We start from the raw sequence: 17,951 nt of genomic DNA on the forward strand, positions 1-17,951 counted from the left end.
ACAGAGCATTATACTGACAGATGTCATCATCTCCATCATCACAGTAATAGCTAACATTTATCTAGCGTTTACCATGTGTCAGTTACTGTGCTAAAAACCTTCTGTGTGTTTCCTTCTGTCATCTCCACAATAACCCTGTAGCATCAAAGCCACATTATAATCCCAAATGTTGTTGCTATTATTATTCCCATCATACAGGTGAGGAAAAGCATGCCCAGAGAGGTTAAGACCTAGCCCCGAGACACACAGCTTATGATCGGCAAAGAACAATTTCAAACCACTGCTGCCTTCCTAGTCTGTATTTCGAAGAATAAATGAGCATGCTACTCATTCTTGAAAATTTGCTGAACTACTACAATGTGCAAGTCACACCCAGGAAGAACTTAATTAACACAGGAGGTGAACTTTCCAGAGCCAGGCTATGAGGGTCAAAGAAACTACTAGGGTCTCTAACACTACAGCACCTGCAGCTGTTATTCTTAGAACACCTGACATGGTGCAGACATTTAATAAACATAGTAGAACAAAAATAGCATGGGAGCTTATTAAAGGATAAAATGTAATCACTAGCATTCACTCATCTGAATCTGTTAAAAGTGACTCATCACAGATAAACGTGTTTTCCACTTGTTGGGCATGGTGTATCATGAAGCTTAAAAGCAGTGATACAGAGTCAGGAAGCCACTTACTGGGTATAAAACTAGGGACAAAGTATGTGATATTTCTAAGTTCATGGGACGAAAAAATCTTACCTACCACATGGGGTTGTGGTTAGGATTCAATAAAATACTTCATTTGATAGATTTAAAGGATACCTTACAGACACATCATAAGCTCTTCATAAACATCAGCTACTATGATGGCTGTTTCCATTTTATAGATATCTCTGATGAAAAGGGCTATTAGAAATCATCCCCTTTGGTGAAGTCATTAGGGTTTCTGTACATCATATCATGTACTCGTATTTAATGGAAAAGTAACTGGGAATACAGGATGAAGCCATATCATTTAGATGAAAGTATACAGATAAATTGAAAAATTTTTTAAATTTCTAAAATGTTTTGTTGTTAACGTAATCAAAGGAATCCTTAAATATGGTTTGTTTTGATATACTGTTTTCTTTTTTTTATTTAAATAATTTTTTAATGTATATTTATTTTTGAGAGAGAGAGAGACAGAGACAAAGCGCGAGCAGGGAAGGGGTGGCAGAGACCGGGAGACACAGAATCTAAAGCAGGCTCCAGGCTCAAGCTGTCAGCACTGTGCCCAATGCAGGGCTCAAACCCACGAACCCTGAGATGGTGAACTGAGCCAAAGTAGGAAGCTTAACCGGCTAAGCCACCCAGGAGCCCAAATATACTGTTTTCTTTAAATCAGACATATGCTGCTAGGCCATAGACCAGTTATTCTCCACACCTTCCCATCCCACAACCTGTTCATCAGACAGGGCAGTCACCTTGTCTGTATTTTCTGTTCTGGAACCCAGTGCCTGACTCAGCTGCTAACTAATACTTCCGAAATACTGAGGGTGGGGGGTAGGGTGGGGGAAGTCATCCACTTTAATAAACTTAACACTCAACATAGGAGCTGCAACTATAAAATCCTGAGAGGGGACTTCTAACCTTGCTAAAGAAAAGCACAACTCACTACTTCACAAAATACTTTTTTTTTTTCTTTTTTACTTCAGGGAACTTCTAAATGCTAAATATCACCCATATATTGAAATAACATCTGTCTCTCTGTAATTTCTATGAATCAATCTGCAGCTTTATAGACTACATCAATTTTCTCCTTAAAGATAGATTTTCAAATATTCAAATTATCTCTGAATTATTTGTGTCCATCTCCTCTACCCAAGGGAATTGACCCATTTATTTTAACTATTTCTCCTATGATATATTTTTGAGATTAGTCATCATACTTTGGGCATGTTTCAGGTTGAACATGTCCATCCTAAAGTGTGGTATGGAGAATGGGAGGTGATACCTAAAAGAAGTCAGTTTATCAAATTATCATATAATTTGTGCCATTTATATTTTAGACATTGATACCAATATAATCTAAAAGGTTATTATATGGTGATGACTGGGCATGAATTGGGTCAGCTGACACTCCTCAGCATTTTTTCACTGAACTGTTTGTGAAAGGATATTTGAATCATCATCACTTTCATTGATTCCTATTTTTTTGCTGGTTTTATCATTCAATTTTGTCAAGATATTTTCATACTGCTGTTCTATCAGAGAATTAGCTTCATCTCCACTTTTTTATTATCTATTTTTATAAGTATTTTTTATATATTTTTAAAACAAGAACTGAAAATATGAGAAATAAGATTGAAGCACAAATTTAGAGAAGTTTTTTCTAGGTGGTCATCCACTCATTAATCAAAGATGTATTATCACTACTATGGTAAATCAGTTCTGGTTCTTCCCAAGTATGAAATTATACACACACACACACACACACACACACACACACACACACTCAGTAATCCCATTTCTTGGAATCTTGTATATACATATACACATATATACATATATATATATGCTCATTTTAGCCATTTTCATATAGTAGAGTTGCATGCTTTGTGGTGTTTACATTAGTGAAAAGCATTTCTGAATCACCCTCAGCACACACATTTCCATTGTAATAGTTTTAAGACAACTGAGGTTCTCATGGCACTCTCCTATAGCATTCTTACTCCTAAGTATATGAAACAGACCCAAATGAAAAGGCCTACAGTATGTTAATAATACGTCTCTTCCCCTCGTGCCCCCCTTTACCAGGTAATAATAAAACCTGGTACATTTATAGCTAAGGAATATTATGTAACTTTTTAAAAGGGTGAAGTAGATCTATGCTTGTTAATGTGATGATTTACACACACACACACACACACACACACACACAATTGGTTATCTCCAGTAATAGGGATGGATACATGGTAAAGAGATGAGTGAACAAGACTGTTAACATAAACGCCTTGTGCAATGTAGTATTTCAATCTTTATAATGATAATGTGTTACTATAAAAACTATTATGTCTAATTTTAGAAATCAAAGATACTAATGATGCCTTGTGTCTCATGATGTTCCAAACATTATGGAATATTTGGCCTGAAGGATTTCAATATAGATAAATCTTATTCAACCATTTTGAGAAATAAGCTACCTTGTCAGGAAAACAGAAATGATACAGAATTTACTCTACCTTGAAACCTAAAGTAAACTACAAAGAAGAGTTATCATTAACCTGTGTCTTGAAGAATCCAAGTGGATCAGTGGAGCAAGATGAGATAGCTTAGGCAGAGGGGACAGAATATTCTAAGATAAAGAAGCAAGTGTGAGCCTGACCAATTGAAGAACAATCTCACTTGGCCAGGGTATGGGCTACAAGATGTAGTCAGAGATGTCATGGGACGGCCAACTGGGGCTACAATGTGGAAGCCCACGTGTGGCATTACTAAGAAGTATATTGGTAGAAACTAGAGAGACACAGGAGGATTTTTAGGTAATAGAATGACATGGTCATGTATGTATTTTTTGGAAAGTTCATTCTAGAAGTGGTGTGGAGGACTGATCTCAATGAAGAGAGCCTGGGGCCAGGTAGACTGGATGGAAGGCTATTAAGATGATCCAGCAGAGGGGTGATGAGTGTGTGGGCTGGAGAGTGGCAGAAAAACCAGAAAGGAGCAGGCACATTCATGAGAGGAGTTAGAATCCAAGTACAAGTTATTTCAGTCCTTGGGGATGTAATCAATCTGGACCTGGTAATGTGAACTCATTTAAGTAGCTAAGTGCTCTCTTACTATCTCCTCACTTATCTCAGGATTCCATTCCCTTGTTTGTCCTACCATTTCGAGTTTGAAGATCATTTTTTTTTCCTGATTGAGAAAACAGAAGCAAAATAGGAGTTTAGTCCTTCCAATGTCATCTGCTAATATTACACCATCTGGCCCAGGAAGCAGGCCTATTCCTTGCTCAGTATTTCTTAGAGATTATATTTAAATTGTCTTTAGTGCTTTCCAAAAGGCTCAACTCACCGTGTGGTTCAGCCTTCTCCATACTAATTTTTTTTTTAGGTTTCTGCCACTCTTTCAATTTGTCCTTGGTGATATGTCTCATTTCCTGCCTTCCATTTCCCTCAAGATTCAGAAAGAGAAGTATTAGATATAGATAGATATAAATCTATAAAATATATATAAATATCTATTTATTATTTGTGGTCATTCTTTTAAGCTCAGATCTTTAAATTCTCTCAGTGTAAGAAAATATTAAATATACATCTCTTTCATTTTTCGTTAAGGAACATTATAGAGAGGCAGTGTTAATAACAATACACACTGAATGCCCAGAAAGTCCTTCACTTACACATTTTGCCCTTTATTTTTATACCCTTTCTTATTATTGTTTTGTTCCAGTTTGCTATGCTTTACATAGCTGTCTTTCTTCAAAGATTTTTTTGCTATCAATTTCTATCTTGATTGATCTACTTTCTTCTGAATATTCCATTCTCCTTCCTGGCTTTTCATGTCTTTCCCAGGTTACATATCTTAAATATACTAATGCTAATATTCCTGGTATCCCTAGGCCATGAATACAGGACTCTTCATGTGCACCATCTTTTTTTCTTTTTCTTTTTCTTTTCTATTCTTTCCTTTTCCTTTTCTTTTCTGTGTGTGTGTGTGTGTGTGTGTGTGTGTGTGTGTTGTGTGTGTGTGTTCCATTTTTTCAATGGCATTTTAGAAATCTGTTCATTTACTTTAGAGCACTTCAAAACTGCTTTTCTTTGTTTTCTCTGGATAAGATAAATTTTACAGTTGTTAAAATTAAAGTGTTTAATTGCTGTTACTCATAGTTACGCTATGATGGAAAGGCATTTTGGTTTAGTGGAAAAAATCCCTAGGTAGGAGTAAAAAGATACAAGATTTTCTACTCTGCAGCTGTATAACTTCCTTGTTTAAATCACAATTTTCCTAAGGCTCAAATTCTTTCTCATACATAAAATAGGTATGGGATATTTTCTAGGATAAATCACAAACTTATAAGAGTAAAATGAAATAACATATATGAGATCTATTTAGAAACTATAAAGTATTATACATCATTTAGTATACATCATTTTCTTTTTTTTTTTTTCTTTGAGAAAAGAGAGAGAGAACATGAGTTAAGGAGGAGTAAAGAGAGATGGGGAAAGACAGAGAATCCCAAGCAGGATCCACGCTCCTCAATGAACCTGACTCAAGACTCAATCCCATGATCTGAGTTGAAATCAAGAGTCAGAAGCTTAACCAAATGAGCCACCCAGGCACCCCTACATCACTGTTTTTAAATTAAATTAAACTAAGCTCAAACAAACATTTGGGGTTTTCATTGTTGTTTGCATATTCATTGCATAAAATTTAGGAAAACTAATGACAGAGAATTGTTTGTGTACTTTTTTTTTTACCTAATGCTCTATAAACCAAACTTGCCAGACTACTCTCTTTTTTTTTTTCTTTTGAACTACATTATTTTGAAGTCAACAAAATACAGATAGTTTAGTTTAGCTTATGATTTTGTTTTTTCACTTACTGATAGAAAAGCAGACTCAGCTCATGGAATGAATTGTATTTGCATTATATTTCATAAACAATGTCTTCTTATTGAAAAAGAAACAAATGTAGAGACACCTGGGTGGCTCAGACAGCTGGGTATCTGATTTCAGTTCAGGTCATGATCTCGCAGTTCTTGGGTTCAAGCTCTGCATCGAGCTCTGTGCTGACAGCTCAGAGCCTGGAACCTGCTTCGGATTCTGTGTCTCCCTCTCTCTCTGCACCTCCCCCACTCTCACTCTGTCTCTGTCTCTCTCAAAAATAAATAAACATTTAAAAAATTAAAGAAATAAATATAAACTGTTTTTGAAGTATTTCTTTGTGAAAATGGAGATATTACAAATACTCTTTTCAAAGGCTACAGATTTGACTATTCTTTACACAAGGCATATATTCATAATGATGCTAGTAGCAATTGTTAATGATTTCAATGACTAAAAATATAGATTTAAACATGCCCTTAAGGAGTATTGGCAATTTCCAAATCTACCTACCTTAATACTCATCAGATTGGCATTACCTTCACTGGAATTAAAGAAGAGATTTATATATGGAATCTATTTGAGGATTAAGGAATTCAAAGAGAATGATAGGAACTCCTCAAGTAAGTAACTTGGTTCTTTTTGGTGAAACTTCACAGAAACCTGATGTAATGTTATTTGCAATTGCCATGCATGTCCCGAGGTTAATCAGGCTCAGGATTGCAGATTCAAGTTGGGATGGAAAATATGGAAGAGAATCGACTCGGGACCTCCTGAGTATTCCGCCTGTCTGGATTGAGCATATATTTCTCTACTATCCAGTGTGAATCACTTTGTATTTCAAGTGAAAATAAGTTCAAAGTTTCTGCTGACCCTATTAGAAAAGAAACCACAAAGGTTCCCCACTGAATGAAGGAAAGACTGGCAAAGTGAAACACAAGTACAGTGTCAGCCAGCTTCTTTGATGGACTGGATGGTATGGATGGATATATGTAAAAGTGAAATGTCAAATTGTACAAGAAGTTGTCCACATTTGGCCTGGGGGCGGGGGGAAGCAAAAAGCAGTGAGAATGAACATTCTCACTTAGAATCTGCCAGTTACACACTTTAAAAGCTCTGTGTTTCTATGCAGATGCCCATTGTGTTTTTTCCTCCTTCAATTTAACTAACATTATGCATTGTCACAAACCAAATTCTATTTACACTTCATCCCAACACCTTTATCCTCTTTCTTCTATTCCTTTCATTCCGAATGTTCTCCCCTTTACCTAGAGAAAACAAGGTAGACGAGATTGACACCCATGTTGGGCCTTCACTCTCTTAAACTATGTGGGGCTAAGCTGTAGACAGATGCCCCAATTTTCTAATGTCTAAGGATTCTTGACTGATTTTATGTTTGTGAAATAAAATGCATCCTGGTATACTATAGGCAATCAAAGCAAAATTAACATCACGTCACATTATGTTGTGTATTTCTTTGACTTGTAAAATGGTCAGCAATACAACTGTAACGTTAACAGTTATTACATATTTAAATGGGACTCTGTAACTGATTGACAAGATCAATAATTTTAAGATCATATAGTAACAGCAGTGTGTGTGTGTGTGTGTGTGTGTGTGTGTGTGTGTGTGTGTGTGTTTTAATCGGGCCTCTTTGTTTTATATGTATGCCTACAGCTAGATCCTGTTTTCTGTGTGTAGACAGTGATTCCTGCTGTGCGCTGTTGAGAAAATGAGAAGACAAAATGGAGAATCAATTTAAGAAAAAAAAAAAGCTTTAGTTGACAAAGCTTTATAGTAGATCAATGGAATCTAGCTAGTTAAGATATCTTTAGTAGCTGAGATAAGATTACATAATTCTTGTAAATACTTTTACATTTTATGTCTTCTTCATTTTGAATTTCTGTATTTGGAGAAAATCTTTATCCTAAGTATGCAAAATTTTTTCTCATGACATCTGAATGATCACTTCTTTTGGCTTAATGTACATCATCAACTTCATAACGCAATAAATTGAAGATATTCCAATTCTCCATAAACATTCCATACACTTATTTGGAAAAATGTCTACTTAAAAATGAACTTCTCCTTCCAAGAATTCAAATATAGCGTCAGTGCACTTTCAAGGTGGGCATAATTGTTTTGTTTCATTACTTAGTACTTAAGGGAATTACTTACTTTACAATTATTCTTTTATCACTTGTTTGTTTAAACAGTTTTCCCCATAAGACCAGGATGTGTAAGACTGATATAAAGCAGGAACATTTGTTTAATAGGTTGATCCATAGATCCGATATTTATTTAATTAGGTTTCACTGAATTTGCATACTGGAAGTAATTAGTTGTTTAAAATTCCTAATAGCATTCAGCAAAATATTGTTTGAACTATTCCAGCACACCTTTGTTTGTTAAAAAAAAAATAAACAAACATTAATGAACACCCTGTTAACTGGATCTTACTCACAGGAAATATACCCCAGCAATGTTGCCTAAATATGAAATGTATAAGTGAATTATTTAGAAACTAATTTAAAGCCTGCAGCTAGTTTACAAAATAAATAACATGATTCATACTGTTCATTCAACTTTGACCTAAATAAACTGTAGGCTGAGACCCTTATTTGTAAATAGGATTATTTTTACTGCATCAACGTCATTTTTAGATTAATCATAGCTATTACATATAAACACTTTAGTGATTCTGAAGTATGGCTATTCAAAACTAGCAGTAACCATGCACCTTTGAAATATTCTGATTACTAAACCCAATAACACTTAAAATTGAATATTATGAGTACACCCAAGGATGTATTAGTTCCAAATTAAATTACATGGTACACATAAATTTTTACATAGTAATTCATTAATAAAATGCAGCTTCTGGGTTTGGGAATGTATAGAAAAAAAAAATATATATATATACATACACACACACACACACACACACACACACACACACTCACTCACCAAATAGATATGTTCACCTGAAAAAAAAAGAAGCTACTGATACCATGTAGCCAAAAAAGACTACTGTAACTGACAATACTTGAGTGTGATCATTATTATCACATTTATTTTCTCTTGAACATTATTTTACTTTCCCAGATAAAAACATACTGTTATAGAGTGGATTGTGATTGTTGACAGTGTAGAATTCAGCAAATATAGCTATCAAATGAAATCTCTTTTGCCATCACGTTTCCATTGAGGAAAGTCCCAAGAACAGTCAGGTTTTCTTTAATGTCCGTGATAAAAGATTTATTTATAAATTCATTCAGCAAAGGTTGAGTTCTCACTTAGTGCAATGCTCAGAATTCACTGATTGAAACTGCTGGGGATAGATCTAAAGATACGATAGTGTACCTGAAGAGAACTGAAAAATCATGTTAGGGGTGCCTAGATGGCTCAGTCAGTTAAGCATCTGACTTTGGCTCAGATCATCTCATAATTCATCAGTTTGAGCTCCTCGGATTCTGTGCTGACAGCTCAGAGCCTGCTTCAGATTCTGTGTCTCCCTCTCTCTCTGCCCCTCCTCTGCTCACTCTCTCTCTCTCTCTCTCAAAACTAAGTAAACATTAAAAAAAAATAATAAAAAATAATTGTGTGAAGGTCAAAGTCCAGAAAGGGTTCTTGGACTAGTGGAGAATCTAGTGGCATAGAAAGCAAATCAAACAGCATTTGGTGTGAGTTTGGAAAGATGATCTAAAGTCAGAGGAAGTGGGGTGCCTGGGTGGCTCAGTGGGTTAAAACTCTGAGTCTTGATTGCCACTCAGGTCATGATTTCAGGGTCCTGAGATTGAGCCCCGCCTAGTGTGTGGAGCCTGCTTAAGATTCGTTCTCTGCCTCTCGCTCTGCCCCTCCCCCACTCATGCTGCCTCTCACTTTCTCTCTCTTTCTCTGAAAAAGAAAAAAAGACAAGTCAGAGGAAGCTCACAATCAGTTCTCATTTTGAGAACCACAAAACCACGGTGATCAGAGAACCACGAGTTAATGGGCCCAAGAAGGGAGGTACACAGTGTACTAGATGAACATAAATTTAATTGCTAGTACTATTCCTAGCTTTTATATTTTTTATTAGGAAACATGCAGAGGGTGAAGAGAATCTTACAGAACCTCTAATGAGATGACATGGGTAGTGTAGTCTGAAGGTTGAAGGATTTAAATCATGAAATCGTGTCCCTGCATTCCTGGAGCAGAGAAAGTGAGACACCGTTATAATTGTATGAAGTTCATTAGTAAGATGAATACTGATGGAGCACCATTCCCAATGCAAAAGTACTGACTTCTTTGAAGAATGTAGGTGGTTACTCTTAAACTATGAGGTACCGTTATTATAGTTGGAATGGAACAGAATGGCATCCACCCAACCCCTAGGTTTAGGAGAGTAATTACAATCTCACTACCCTTCCTTTTTTCAGATAGTTCCTTCAGGAGATTTTGACTATAAAGTAATGGATAAAACCTCTAATTTCTGAGGCCACAACTTTATGAATTATGATCATGGGTGAAAGACCTGAGATGCTTTTGGAATCCTCTCAGTAGATCCAGAAGGATAGATGTAACATTGCCTCTGTGACAGCACTGATAGAAGCTTCACGATAGGGACAAAGCTGTAATGAAGAGGATGCAGATGGGCAAGGGGATCATCAGATGGACATGGATGTGATAGGTCCAGACAAGGATTGAAAGAACGCAGGCACTGTTTAATCATCACTTCTTGGGTATGGGATTCAACAGGTGTGAGTAGAAGATACATCCTTCCACTTTTATTCACTTTTATGCCTGGGAAAGACTTACTGAAAACACAAATTGAGAAAGCATTGTTTCTGGGGTCAAGCAAAGTCTAGTTTTAAAGTAATTGGACTTTGTCCTATTAGAACTGAAATGTGGTTTATCATTTCATTAACTATGAACACAAAGGGGAGCTTTGGTTTTGAAAGTCCTTAAGGATAATGGCCTACTTACCTGGGATGTGAATATGGGGGGGTGGAGAAGAATCTTCACAAGACAATCTTCGGTCACTCTGGTATATACTTAGAAAAGTGTCATGGTGCTCTTGGGAAAGCAAGCTCATGTTAGTCAAATCATTGTTCAACTTGAGCAAGATTGTTTTGATCTGTGTCTGGTTTAGTTCAGCATTTTTTCTGTGGTATAGAAAGATGATTTTTGTATAACACAAATTATGTAACAGGCAGTGAGTCTAATTTGCGTGTTTTGAAGACATATAGTTTGTGGTTAGATTGGGGTTTAAATCTTCCGCTGCCCCTTAAGCATTGTATGGTATTGAAAAAGTTGACCTTAAAATCTGCTTTCTTTTTTGAAATGGATAACAGGACCTAACGTTATGTTATACAACATTTGCAGATATTAATGTATTTCATAGAATCTAAACATCATATTTTTTAATGTTTTTATAACTCTGAAATTCAAAATTATCTTTCAGTGTATGGTATCTTAAAATCCCTGTAATTCTTTATGAAAGTACATTTCTTTAGGAGTAGAATTGCCTTTGCTTCTGTGGTCACTTGAGGATATATTACTGCCCAATTTAAAATTGTTTAAAATATACATATGCATTGCATTTTAGAGACAATTTTTGTGAAATAACATGTGTATGTAGAGAGGATGAGAGAATACAGAGATAATCCAGTTGAAGACAGAGAACACTGACGTAAAAAATAATTGAAACTAAAAAAAACCCTGAATCTTCACAAAATTGTATAAGAATTAATTAGACATTATAATTTTTTAATGTTTACTTGTTTTTGAGAGAAAGAGACAGAATGTGAGCAGGAGAGGGGCAGAGAGACAGGGAGACCCAGAATCCAAAGCAGGCTCCAGGCTTTGAGCTGTCAGCACAGAGCCTGATGTAGGGCTTGAACTCACAAACCACGAGATCATGACCTGAGTGGAATGCTTAACAGACTGAGCCACCTAGGGGCCCCAAGATATAATTAGATATTATAATTTTGTAGTATTTATACATTTGTAGTACTTTATACATCTGGAATTATTAAACTTCACAATTGCCTTAAGTTTTGGGGACACATGGCATATATAGGTTTGTGTGTGTGAACTACATTTATATGATGGAAAACCAGATGCATATGTGTAGAAGATAGACTTTAAGGTGCCCCTATGATTTCTGCCTTCTGATATTCATATCCTTGTACAATCCCCTCTCCATGAGTGAGTGTGGGCCCTGTGACTTCTAACTAATAGAATATGGCAAATGTGAGAGAATATTACTCCTCTGATTGTATTATTTTGTATTGTTACAAAAGACTCCATCTTGCTAACATACGGCTCTGCAGTGGCTCTCTTTCTCTCACTGGCTGTGAAGAAGCAAGCTATCATGAGTCCTACAACTGCAAAGAAATGAATTCTGTCAATAATTTGAGTAAACCTGGAAACAGATCCATTTCCAGTTGAGTCCCCAGATGACAATCCCCCTACCTTTGGCCAAAACTTTGATGGTAGCCTTACAGAAGACCCAACAATGCCATGCCCAGACTCACTGTCCCACAGAAACTATGAGTTGAATGTGTATTCCTTTAAGCCACTTATTTCATCACGCTCTGTCATGCAACAGAAATCTAATATCGTGTGCATAGAATATTGACTTTTTTAAAACAAGGGATAAAGGATTTGATATCAAGGTCAGGGGTCAGGAATGAAGGCTGAAGTCTGTGGACAAAGTCAGGTATTTAATCAAGGTCAGAATTCTGAACAGACTAAGATATCTTCAGGTAGTCTCAAAGGTCTAACAATGGAATCATGGTCTAGGAAAAGTTAAGGACTCTAAATAGAGTAACAAGTTGGAGGATAATTTAGGTCATGTTTCATCTAAAATTTTCATAGCTCTTCCTAGAATGAGGGCAGTTCAGAAAGATAAACTAAGGCTGTTTTGTGAAGGATTAAAAATCTAACACAAAAACAAAACAAAAAAAGGCATTTGAGTGAGGAGGCATCAAATACCTAGGCTAAGTGAAATGACCAGATCATGGTTTTAGGAAGCAGGTAAGTTGTAAAATTGAGCATGAACTGTGGGGAGGAGGTTGGAGAATGCCAATGCAGATGGATGACGGGTCATAAAACGCCAACCATATGCAATGCTTGGACTAAGACAGAGTTTTTCACACTTCTTGAAACAATTCATGTGGTCCTATCCCTCTGTGCCTTATGTATGCCATTCTCTCTGTGTAAAATGCCATTCCTTCTTCCCTGGTGAAACACTATTAACTTTTCAACCCCCAGGTAACCCCCTGCTCATTTAAACATTTTCCCATAGAACTTCATATCCCAAATAGGAGAACTTTCTGTTTCTAATGTCTGTCTCCTCAACCATAGGGTCATATAACACCCACCTTTCACTTCTCAAAAAGACATCACATGCATACTTTTAATTACAAATTTGGTAATCTAATCCATAAATTTGTTTTCACACTAATTGAAGAAGAACATTCACATGTTTTAAAACTGGTTTGTTAAAGTATCTTCACAGATAAAAAGAAAAGTATAATTTTGAAGCTTAGGTATTTTGTAATGTTTGTTTATTTTTGAGAGAGAGAGAGAGAGAGTGCGAGCAGGGAAAGTGCAGAGAGACGGAGACAGAGGATCCAAAGTAGACAGACAGAGCCCAGTGCAGAGCTTGAACTCACAAACTGAGAGATCATGACCTGAGCCAAAGTCAGACACTGAACCGACCGAGCCATCCAGGCACCCCTTAAAGTGTAGATATTTTAATTGTACTGTGGCACAAATAGCATACTACAAAAAACATTGCAACTTTTTCTATTCATTGAAGTATGGCATTCTAAAATTTCGTAACTTTCATGAAAGTTATTAAGGCATAAAAAATCACTTCACCTTGACTTCAGAATTATTTTCACAATGTTTTGACGGCCTGTAGTACCTTCTTTTCATTCCCACATTTAAAAATTTTGTGGTATTGTGTCACTCAGAAAGCTTTACTCTTTATTAAAACATTAAAAGATTTGTTGATTCAGTGCAAAAAGATTTGGCCTGTCAATAAGTAAATTAAATTTTAGTTTAGTTTAATTCAAAATCATGTATCATTTTCTATTATTTTAATAATGACGAGCTTGAGAAGAAATAGGTCGACATTTTTGTTACTATGATATAAAACACAAACAGCTCTATCCAGGAACCAACTGACATTAATATGGTGGTTTCAAGTTTATAAAGCTCTATAATATTTTATACCTTTATGGTACAGAAATTTTAATTTTTTTAATCTTTTTTTTAAGTAGTCTTCACACCCAGCATGAAGCCAATGCAGGGCTTGAACTCACGACACTGAGATCAAGACCTGAACTGAGATCAAGAGTCAGATGCTTAATCGACTGAGCCACTCACATACCCCTATGACATCCATTTTTAAACATTTTAGTTTTCTGTATTTTTTTTGAAATACAGGGGCGCCTGGGTGGCGCAGTCGGTTAAGCGTCCGACTTCAGCCAGGTCACGATCTCGCGGTCCGGGAGTTCGAGCCCCGCGTCGTGCTCTGGGCTGATGGCTCAGAGCCTGGAGCCTGTTTCCGATTCTGTGTCTCCCTCTCTCTCTGCCCCTCCCCCGTTCATGCTCTGTCTCTCTCTGTCCCAAAAATAAATAAACGTTGAAAAAAAAAATTAAAAAAAAAAAAAAAAAAAGAAATACAAACTAAGACCTGCAGACTTTAACTGATTGGTTCCAAGTCACAGAGGCAGTAAATGATTACATCATAATTAGAGTTTAACTCAACTAAATCCTAGACATTTCCCATATACCATACTGCTTTCTATAACAAGACACACTTTGTATAGCACTCTGAAGATAAAAACCACATAAATCCCCATGTAGAACCACCTTCAATGACAAGTATTTCTGTCAACAACGTGGCAACATTAAAAAACAAAACAAAAACATAGAAACAGTTCAGAAATAGTATCTAGGCTCTCAGGTCAACCAACAAATGTGAATTTTCTGCATAGAGAGATTAAATCAACTTTCTGCAGTACAGTGGTTTTCAGTTATATTGTACATTAAATTGTCTTTTTATGAGATGGAAATGAAGACAAATAACTATGTTGTTTCCCTCAGAATAATGTATTCTTTGATGTGAGAAGAGAATAGTACGTGAACATCACGTAATCCAACCCTTTAGACCCATTACCATATCACCAGAATACAGAACAGAAAGGGGGTGGAGAGACTGTTGAAAACATCCTGGTCTCTTTTACTTTTCTACTACAGGTGAACAATGTCAACCTCATCAGGCAATAGAAGAAAACAATGGATTGGGGAAAATGCATGCTATATAAAGTATGGTAAGAATCATTGCCATCATCACATTTACACATTAAAACATAACATTAATGATTATAAATTTGGGTTCTTTTCCCTCCCTCCCTCCCTCCCTCCCTTCCTTCCTTCCTTCCTTCTTTTTTGAAAGAAAGAGAAGAGAGGGCCTGTGAGTGGGGGAGATGGGCAGAGTGAGAGAGGGAGAGAATCTTAAAGGCTCCACACAGGGCTCAATCCCAGGACTGTGAGATCATGACCTGAGCCCAAATCAAGAGTCTAACACTTAACCAACTAAATCACCCAGGTGCCCCATAAATTTGTATTCTTTTTTTTTTTTTTTTAATTTTTTTTTTTCAGCGTTTATTTATTTTTGGGACAGAGAGACAGAGCATGAACGGGGGAGGGGCAGAGAGAGAAGGAGACACAGAATCGGAAACAGGCTCCAGGCTCTGAGCCATCAGCCCAGAGCCTGACGCGGGGCTCGAACTCACGGACCACGAGATCGTGACCTGGCTGAAGTTGGACGCTTAACCGACTGCGCCACCCAGGCGCCCCATAAATTTGTATTCTTAATGTTGGAAGTGTTAGCACCACCTGTGGTACAGTACAGTAGTTACTACCATTTTTTTAATGTCTCAGTATATATGCTCTATTGCAATGTTAGAATGGTGCCTCCCCCATTAAAATGGAGAGTCTATGTCTCTACTTACTGATTCTGAGTTTGGCTAATTCACTTACTATGACCAGTGAAACAGAGTCAGTGTAATTCATGCAGAGGTTTGAAGAGTGCTTGTGCATCAGGGTTCAACTTTTCCTGCTGGGAACCCTTTTGCCACCATGTGGGCAAGCTAAGGTAGCCTCCTGCAGAGGAGGCAATGGGGAGAGAGGACCCAGCCATCCAAGCTGCCCCAGACATCATAATGATACTGGATGCAGATGTGTAAATAAGGCCATTTCAAAGTGCTCAACACAACTAAGACAAAAATGAGGAATAACAAATGTCTGTTTCTTTTAGCTACTGTTTTGGAGTGGATTGTGAAGTAGCAAAAGTTTATTGATTCACCCATCTTCTTGTGCAACTTGCCATCAATCTTGTATCTAATAAAAATTAAAATCTGGGATTTTATTTTTTTTTTAAATTTTTTTTTCAACGTTTATTTATTTTTTTGGGGACAGAGAGAGACAGAGCATGAACGGGGGAGGGGCAGAGAGAGAGGGAGACACAGAATCGGAAACAGGCTCCAGGCTCTGAGCCATCAGCCCAGAGCCCGACGCGGGGCTCGAACTCCCGGACCGCGAGATCGTGACCTGGCTGAAGTCAGACGCTTAACCGACTGCGCCACCCAGGCGCCCCTAAAATCTGGGATTTTAAAATTTAGAGATTTGCGTGCATTACTGATATATATAATTGAAATTGATCTTCTAAGAAAATATGTCAAATACTAGATGGAGCATATTTTCCTTACAAATTTTCTCATTCTGTGCTCTCTTTCTGTTTATAATTAGGAGTTGTTTCATTCACTCAAGTTTAAGTTTTTCATTATCTATTGATCTCTTTCTTTCTTGTACACTACATAAAACTCATCTCTAAGATAATTACAAGAACTAAATAAGTTTTAGGAGACAAAAAGCTAGATGATGGACCAGTACGTAGACAGAATAATAAATAGAAGGACAGAAGGATAGAAGATGGATAGATACACAGATTAGATAGATAGGTGATAGATGATAGATACATAGATAGATGATAGATAGATGGACAGAGAGAGAGAGAGAGAGAGAGAGAGAGAGAGAGAGAGAGATAGGGGACACCTGGAACACTAATTGGTGATACACAGTAAGGATTTATAAATGTAAATTTAAATTATTATTATTATCTAAGTAGATCCCAGTTAAAAATGTTTGCTCATGTCTTGTTTTTCTTCATTCACATTACTTTTATTCTGAAGAGAAAAGGTTCTCAATGCTTCTTCCTTTGAATACTACTTTAATATAATTTTTTAAGTCTTTTCCTTCAAATAATATCTTTATACACAATTCCCCTGCTCAAATACATAGTTTCCCCCTTGCCCAACAAAATAAAATCTCAATCTATGTTTCTATCTTTATGTCCTTTGCAATCTAATACCCACCCAAATTTTCTGGCCTTATTATTTTCTACTCTATTATGTAGACTTTGATTTCCGCTCAACTGCATTACTTTTTGTCACCTGCATATAATGCATGCTTCCTGTTTCATGTTCACACCATAACTCTGCATGAAAAGATCCTCTTCATGTCCAATTATATTCCTATTGTTCCAGGATTGATGGACTATTTTGTGTATATCTTTGTGGACAATTACACTCCCAGAACACCTAGGCTTCTTTGAACAATTGTAACATTACATTTGAACAGTTTTTATACCGCTTATTTTCTACTTCATATTTTTGTTAGTATGTTCATGTATTAATATCACTACATTTTATGTAAATTTTATGTTGGTTCAAGCTAATATCTATGTGTCTATATCTATGTCTATCCCATCTCCCATGTCCCCCAGATCGTGCCTGGAACGTATTTTGAGTCTGTAAAGTGATTTTTCATTAAATATTGTGAAAGAAGTATGTGACTAAAACTCCAAATTAAGTAGCTGCTAAGTAATTTGTAAATGGTCTTAAAACTGATGTGACTTCCATTTAATTAAACAAAACAAAAGAACATGTCTTTCAATATTCCCCATGTGACCAATCACATCAAATAAGACTAATGTATGATGATAAACAACCTCATAGACTCAGTGGATTAATGCATAAAATTAACCTCTTGTTTACACAAAGTCCTCTATATTTTGGGTAACTCTCCAGGGTCGTTGTCATTCATGCCATGACTCGGTAATTCTGGTAGCATCTTTTCTCACTTCCAAAGAAGAAAGTGGGAAACAGGTGAAGAGAAATTTCATTACCTGAATCATAATTAGTTATTATTCACAACTTATTGCCCAAAATTAAGCAAGTAGTGTCACTTAACAATTAAGAAGTTGAAGTGCAGTGTTCCATGTTCCCAGCAAAAGAGAACTAGACATTCACAA

Source organism: Leopardus geoffroyi, chromosome C1, assembly GCF_018350155.1.
Source record: "Leopardus geoffroyi isolate Oge1 chromosome C1, O.geoffroyi_Oge1_pat1.0, whole genome shotgun sequence".
Lineage (NCBI taxonomy): Eukaryota > Metazoa > Chordata > Mammalia > Carnivora > Felidae > Leopardus > Leopardus geoffroyi.